Source organism: Plecotus auritus (genome assembly GCF_963455305.1).
Source record: "Plecotus auritus genome assembly, chromosome: 6".
In the NCBI taxonomy this organism is placed as follows: domain Eukaryota; kingdom Metazoa; phylum Chordata; class Mammalia; order Chiroptera; family Vespertilionidae; genus Plecotus; species Plecotus auritus.
This window is the reverse complement of record NC_137773.1, coordinates 106,009,582-106,018,039: the sequence shown is the minus strand read 5'-3', so window position 1 is coordinate 106,018,039 and position 8,458 is coordinate 106,009,582. Positions and strand designations below refer to the sequence as shown.

At 41.0% G+C, this 8,458-nt stretch overlaps 1 pseudogene across 1 annotated transcript; it reads left to right on the top strand.

The window, feature by feature from the left end:
- Positions 1-6,674: 6,674 nt before the first annotated feature.
- Positions 6,675-7,026, top strand: LOC308251186 (eukaryotic translation initiation factor 1-like; annotated as a pseudogene). Its single transcript has one exon. The product of its transcript is annotated as a eukaryotic translation initiation factor 1-like (transcript).
- Positions 7,027-8,458: the final 1,432 nt, after the last annotated feature.

The following is an 8,458-nucleotide window of genomic DNA, read 5'->3' as shown; positions in this document are numbered from 1 at the left end:
ACAAGGCATCTGGGCAGCGGCGCGGCATCGGAGTGCGCCAAGCTCAGGTCCGAGGGTGGGGGTGGAAGAGAAGGGGCGGTGCCAGCCGACGGAGGGACTGACGGACAGCGTTCGTTCCCACGAAGGGATTGCGGCTCGCCTAGCATAGAGACCTTAGCCTGACTACGGTAAAGAAGCCCTTCGTTAAAGCCCGAGGGTTTCTAATTCCTGGGAGGGGAGAAGGAGACAGCCTTGGCTAAGCCTCACTTTCCTCCTCTGCAATAAAGGGAGCCCAGAAGAGTCTCTTGCAGAGTTATCAGAAGAATGAGAAAAGGTAGTAACGTCTGGAGTAATAGTGGGCACTCCATGAATGGTGGTTACTGTACCCACTCCCCTAGCCTGCTCTAAGGGCTTCAAAATTATCACTGTATAGAATGCAGACAAAATCTTCAATTAAATATGTGGCCAGAGTTAGTTTCAGCTAATTCTGCTGCTGGAACTTGGAGAAGTACATGACTTTGGGGGCAGATCAATATGATAGAGCAGTGGTCGGCAAACTGCAGCTCCCAAACCACATGTGGCTCTTTGGCCCCTTGAGTGTGGCTCTTCCACAAAATACCACGTGCGGGCGCGCACGTACAGTGCGATTGAAACTTCGTGGCCCATGCCAGGAAGTCGGTTTTCAACTCTCAAAAGAAATTTCAATCGTGTACTGTTGATATTTGGCTCTGTTGACAAATGACTTTGCGGACCACTGTGATAAGAGTGTAATACTTGGTTTTCTAAAAATAACCTCTGCCCGTTTCTATTGCTGTGACAAAGACTCTACCTTTGACCAAACTTTAGAGAGGTTCCTCTGAGCCCTCTTTTCTACTAGCCCTGGTTCCTGGGCCCTGTCCTCAGCCTGTGGAGCTCAGTTTTAACAAATGAGCCTAGGTAGAATCCCCATTCTTAATATCTGATCCAATTCCTAATCCCCTACTTTTGATGTCTAAGAGTAAAAATCCCCCTAAACTTGGTACTTTTGATAGTTTTCCATCCACTGACCCTCTTAATCTGCTCGTTTGCTATAAATCCCCATCTGTCTTTGTAGTTTTGGGAGTTGAGTTTGATTTTACTGAAGCTTCTCTCCCCTGTTGGCAATAGTACTGAATAAAATATGTTTTCTCGTCTCTATTTCTCGAGAACTGTCTGAACTATTTCAAAATATTGAAAAATATGAAACTCTTCACAATTCATTTAATCAAGCTTAGGTAACCCAGATTATACCAAATAAACTACATTAAAAAATCTATCACTGCACTACAGCAAATACATTGAACCAAACAATTTTTCCAGGATTACAAGGGCATTCTTACAATAGAAGTTATATAACTATATAATTATATAATAACTATAATGAGTTGTTTTGGTAGAGAAATGGTCCTTGATAAGACTCACAACAAGTAGGCAGAAAGTAGGGAAAAGGGAGAAGGAAACAAATTAACAAACAAAAGAAACCAACAACCCAGAAACAAAACAATTCAGACAAATAAAAAGTACATAATAAAATGTTAGCAATAGAGAAACCAAGATGGCGGCATAGGTATACACCTAAACTGCTGCCTCACAGAACAATATCAAAACTACAACCAAAAGACAAAACGGACACCATCCAGAACCACAGGAAAACTGGCTGAGTGGAAATTATACAACTAGAAGGAAAGAGGAAAGCACATTGAGAATCAGAGTAGCTGCAAAAGGCTGAGGTATGGAGACGTGCGAGCATGTGGAGAGGATGGGCGGCTAAGTGCACAGGCAGCTGAGTGCGCAGCTGGCTTTCTAAAGTGGGAGGGAGACGGAAGCTCCCAACTGTGCTGAACTCCAATCCTGGGTGAGACTCTGGGAACCCAGACTCATTCGAGGAGAATCTGGACTGTCAGGAAAAGCGAAAGCACAATGAGACTCAGGGGAGCTACGGAAGGCAGAGGTCTGGAAGCTCGCACGCAGAGAGGACTGACTGATGAGTGCACGGGTGGCTAAGTGCGCGGCTGGCTTACTAAAGTGGGAGGGAGACAGAAGCTCCCAACTATGCTGAACTCCAGTTCCGGGCAAGATTCTGGGAATCCAGACTCATTCAGGGAGAAACTGGACTGTCTGGCAGCGGGAGAAACTCGAGAGCGGCTTTCTTTCAGAGGTGCTAGCAGCAATTACCGAGGGACACTGAGACCCAGGGGCCTCATAGAGCAGAGCTGATGGGAAGCCAAGACTGCCTGCTCCACCCTGAGACTCCACCCCAGCCAAGCTGAGCACAGAGGCTTTTGCAATTTTGCAAGTCTTGTCTCATAAGGCTGTCTCCAGCACAGAAGTTCTCTCAGCATAGACACAGCTGATCCTCACAGCCAATTGACCTGGAAGTCAATTCCTCCCAGTGATACCAACAACAATCAAGACTTAACTACAGCAAGGCTGTACACACAGTCCACAAAAGGGTGCACCAAAAGTGTCCACCTCAGGTAACTGGGGGAGGCTGAGCCACTAGGCCCTATAGGACACCTACCACACAAAGCTACTCTTCCAACTCAGGGAAGCAGTGAAAATGCGGAGACAAAGAAACAAATCACAAATGACAGAAATGGAGGAAAGCAAATGACTGGATATAGAGTTCAAAACCACGGTTATAAAGTTTTTCAAGAATTTCCTAGAAAAGGCCGATAAATTTAGCAAGACCCTCAAGGATATAAAAAAGGACCAACTAGAAATTAAACATACACTGACTGAAATAAAAAATATTATACAGAGACCTAACAGCAGATTAGAGGACCACAAGAATCAAGTCAAAGATTTGAAATACAAAGAAGCAAAAATCACTTAACCGGAAAAGCAAAAAGAAAAAAGAATCCAAAAATTTGAAGATAGTGTAAGGAGCCTCTGGGACAACCTCAAGCGTACCAATGTCCAAATTACGGGGGTGCCAGAAGAAGAGAGAGAGCAAGATACTGAAAACCTATTTGAAGAAATAATGACAGAAACCTTCCCCCACCTGGTGAAAGAAATAGACTTACAAGTCCAGGAAGCACACAGAACCCCAAACAAAAGGAATCCAAAGAGGACCACACCAAGACACATCATAATTAAAATGCCAAGAGCAAAAGACAAAGAGAGAATATTAAAAGCAGCAAGAGAAAAACAGTTAATTACCTACAAGGGAGCACCCATACGACTGTCAGCGGATTTCTCAACAGAAACTATGCAGGCCAGATGGGAGTGGCAAGAAATAATCAAAGTGATGAATAGCAAGAACCTACAACCAAGATTACTCTACCCAGCAAAGCTATCATTCAGAATTGAAGGTCAGATAAAGAGCTTCACAGACAAGAAAAAGTTAAAGGAGTTCATCACCAAAAAACCAGTATTATATGAAATGCTGAAAGGTATTCTTTAAGAAGAGGAAGAAGAAGAAAAAGGTAAAGATAAAAATTATGAACAACTAATACATATCTATCAACAAGTGAATCTAAAAATCAAGAGAATAAAAAAATCTGATGAACAGAATAAACTGGTGAATATAATAGAATCAGGGGCATAGAAAGGGAGTGAACTGACAATTCTCAGGGGGAAAGAGGTGTGGGGGGTGCGGGAAGAGACTGGACAAAAATCATACACCTATGGATGAGGACAGTGCGGGGGAGGTAAGGGCAGAGGGTGGAGTGGGAACCAGGTGGAGGGGAGTTATGGGGGGAAAAAGAGGAACAATTGTAATAATCTGAACAATAAAGATTTATTAAATTTAAAAAATTGATTTAAAAAATATTTTTTAAAAAGAAAAATAGATAGTGGAAAATATAAACAAGTGAAAGAATATACCAAGTGTAATGGATTTGTAGCATTAACATCATTAAAATGTCCATTCTACCAGAGGCAATCTACAGATTCAACACAATCCATATTAAAATCCCAATGGCATATTTCACAGAGCTAGAACAAATACTCCAAAAATTTTTATGGAACCAAAAAAGACCCGGAATAGCTGCAGCAATCTTGAGAAAGAAGAACAAAGTTGGAGAAATCACAATACCAGATATTAAGTTATACTACAAAGCCACTGTAATCAAAACAGCCTGATACTGGCACAAGAACAGGCATATAGATCAATGGAACAGAACAGAGACCCCAGAAATCAACCCAAGCCAATATGCTCAGTTAATATTTGACAAAGGAGGCGAGAGCATACAATGGAGTCAAGAGAATCTCTTCAATAAATGGTGTTGGGAAAATTGGACCAAAAAGAATGAAACTAGATTACCAACTTACACCATACACAAAATAAACTCAAAATGGGTAAAAGACTTAAATATATATTTTTAATACTAGTATATTGCTGGATTCAAGCAGCAAAATCTCAGACATCTCTTGTAGCAATATGTTTACAGATACATCTCTTAGGGCAAAGGAAACTAAGGAGAAAATAAACAAATGGACTACATCAAAATAAAATGCTTCTGCATAGCAAAAAAAAAAAAAATAGCCATCAACAAAAAAGAAAAGAGAGCCCACTTTATGGGAGAACATATTTGGCAATGATACATTTGATAAAGGGTTAATATCCAACATATATAAGAAACTCATACAACTTAACAAAAGGAAGACAATCCAATTAAGAAAAGGGTAAAGGACCTAAATAGACACTTCTCCAAAGAGGACATACAGGTGGCCAAGAGACGTATGAAAAAATGCTCGAAGTCACTGATCATCAGAGAGATGCAAATTAAAACTACAATGAGGTATCTCCTCACACCAGTCAGAATGGCTACCATCAACAAATCAACGAATGACAAGTGCTGGCAAGGATGTGGGGAAAAGGGAACCCTAGTACACTGCTGGTGGAAATGAAGACTGGTGCAGCCACTGTTGAAATAATTTTTGGAGTTTCCTCAAAAAATGAAATATGGAACTGCCATTTGACCCAGTGATCCCACTTCTAGGAATATATTCTAAGAAACCCAAAACACCAATCAAAAAGAATGTATGCATCCCTATGTTCATAGCAGCACAATTTACAATCGCTAAGATCTGGAAACAGCTCAAGTGCCCATCCGTAGATGAGTGGATAAAAAAGCTGTGGTATATTTATACCATGGAATACTATGCAGCAATAAAAAAAGAATCTCTTGCCCTTTAAGACAGCATGGAGGGACCTGGAAAGTATCATGATAAATGAAATAGGTCAGTCAGAGAAAGACAAGTATCACATGATCACACTCATATGTGAAATCTAAGTAACAAAATAAACTGATGAACGGAGTGGGTCCAGAGACATGGAAGCATGGAACAGAGTGCGGAATCTTGGAGGGAAGGCAGGGGAGGATGGGTTGATGGGAGGTAATCAACCAAAGACCTTGTATGCATATATGCATAGCCCATGGACACAGACAATAGGGTGCTGAAGGCCTGGTGGGGGAGTGCGGGGGCAGGCTGGAGAGGGTCAATGGGGGGAGGGGACATGTGTAAAGAAAAAAACAAAACAAAAATTTTTTAAATAGGTGTTGGATTTTGTCTAATGCTTTTTCTGTGTTTATTGATATGATCATGTGATTTTTGTCTTTTAATTTGTTTATGTGATGTATCACATTTATTGATTTATGAATATTGTACCAGCCTTGTATCCCCGGAATAAATCCCACTTGGTCATGGTGTATGATCTTTTTAATATATTGCTGGATTCAATTTGCTAATATTTTTGTTGAGGATTTTAGCATTTGTGTTCATCAGGGATATTTGGCCTGTAATTCTCTTTCTTTGTAGTGTCTTTATCTGGTTTTGGAATTAGGATCATGCTAGCCTCATAAAAAGAACTTGGAAGTGTTCCTTCCTCTTGGGTTTTTGGGGGAAGTTAAAGGGGAGGACAAGGCAGTTGTTGTATTTTGTTTTGTTTTTTACTCCCTTAACAAAGAAGCCAGCATCTCAAGGCACTTCTCATTAAAGTAAAAAGGGAACTTGAGAATTAATCTATACCAAGATATTCAACAGGGGAATTTTGATACCTATATTCAGGAGGGTATATAACACCTTGAACCCCCATCCGACTTGCTCCTCAGATTAGCTGATTGATACCTATCTACACTCCAAGCCGGATGAAATGAAATAGATTCACTTGCCTTCCTTCTTTAATAAATTGCTTGCTTTAATAAGTTGGCATTATCACAGCACAATCAGAGTCTAACATTTAAATTCATTTGTTCAAGAAGACAAGAACCAGGAGGGGATAGCCCTGTCCCTCTGACTCAGTTGGCTGTCCAATGACACCTTTTCTAGGGTCTCTGGGCTGCCTGTAACAAAGCCATCCTATTGGTTACTTTAGGTCTTTGAGTTTGTAAGGCTGCCATGCAGGCCTCCCCTGAGCTTGTCAAGTTTAGTATGTGGCTACACTATCTTGCACCCAAGTTACTGCTATTGTTCCAGAACTTCAGGAGGAGGTCGGGGAGAAGAGAGTACAAGGAAACTATTAGTCACTCTTAAATGTCCCAATCTGGGCCCCGGTCACTGAGCCACTGCTGAGAACTCAGCAACCTTCCCCTTGAGCCCCCCTCGCTTTCTGCCTGCTCCTTCACACACACACACACACACACACACACACACACACACACACACACACACACATCCTCTGCTGCAGCCTTCTGCCAGCCGTTTCTACCAAGGAAAAGGAATCATATCATATGTCCGCTATCCAGAAGCTCCACTCTTTCAACCCCTTTGCTGATGCAAGTAAGGGCGATACACCCAATTTACTGCTTTTGTTCCAGAACTTCCAGCTAGCCCTGAGGATTATATTCATACGAGAATTCAACAGAGAAATCGCAAGAAGACCCTTACTATTGTTCAAGGGCTCACTGATGATTACAATCAAAAGGCATTTAAGAAGAAAATTGCCTTCAATGGTACTGTAATTGAGCATATAGAATATGAAGAAGTAATTCAGCTACAGGGTGACCAGCGTAAGAATATATGCTAATTCCTCGTAGAGACTGGACTGGCTAAGGACACCAGGTGAAGGTTCCTGGGTTTTAAGTAATTTTGGCTCACAGAAGCTTAAGTGAGGATTTCCTTGCAATGAGTAGAATTTCCCTTCTGTCCCTTGTCTAAAGCTTAAAAACTCACACCTTGTGTAATGTAATCATTTGGGGTCTGCTTTTAACTTGGACTAGTGTAACTCCTTCATGCAATAAGCTAAAAAGAGCCATAAAAATAGATAGATAGATAGATAGATAGATAGATAGATAGATAGATAGATAGATAGATGATAGATAGATGTTCCAGTCTGAAAATGACATGGTTCATCCAATCTCTGCCCATCCATTCATCAGGCATGGTTCTAGTAACCCACCATTCATAATGAATCACATAAACACAACCTGAATTTACTTCAGTTCCCCTGGATACTGAAGACAGGATTTCAATGCAAGCAGTATCATCCTCAGACAACACCAGGAGGGAAGTGGGAAAGTGACACAGGGAAGACAAGGACACCATTAGGCATTATTGAGCAGGTGACTGCTAAAGGCATCTGGGGCAATCATGTGGACCAGGCCTCAGAGTTTTCTAGGTCAAGAGCAGAGAGTGTTGGGTTCTTGTCCCCTAACTCACATCTGCCATTGAGATGTATCCCATTCAGCACAACAATAATAACACAATATGGTGAGCAGAATAATGTCCCTTTAAAGTTGCCCATGTCCTAATCCCCAGAACCTGTGGATGTGTTAGCTACATGGAAAAATGAGAGTGAAGGTTGCAGACAGAAATAGGGTTCCTAATCCACTGACCTTAAAATAGTAAGGTCATACGAAATTATCCAGTGGCCCCAATGTAATAGCAAGGGTCCCTTAAATGTGGAAGAGGAGGCAAAGGGTCAGTATTTGAGCAGTGCAAAGTAAGAAAGATCCATGTCGTTGTTGGCTTTGAAGGTGGAGGAAGGGGCCACCAGCCAAGTAGTGCAGGCCGCCTCTAGGAGCTGGAAAAAGCAAGAAAACAAATTGTCCCCCAGAACCTCCAGAAAGAAACACAGCCTTGTCAACACCTTGATTTCAGCATTATGAGACTCGTTTTGGGTCTGACTTCCAGAACTATAAGATAATAAATTTGAATTGTCTTATGTCAGTAAGTTTGTGGTGATTTGTTACAGTATCAATTGAAAACTAATGTACATACCTGAAATAATGTTTTTTCAAAATGCATATGAAGAAAATCATAAAATTTTGCTGAAGGATATTTTAAAGGTACCTGAATAAATAACTGGTTCATGAATGAATAAGTAAATAGACAGACAGACAATATACATACATATGTATATTCCCAACCAAAATTACAAACTGACTCAGAATTGTATAGGCAATAAAATGCACAGTAGTAGAAAGAAACATCGAGAGAAGACAATGTTGTGGTGTAAATCAACCATATTATAGAACTGTAGTAACTAAAACATTGGCAAAGGACACAGTAAGTT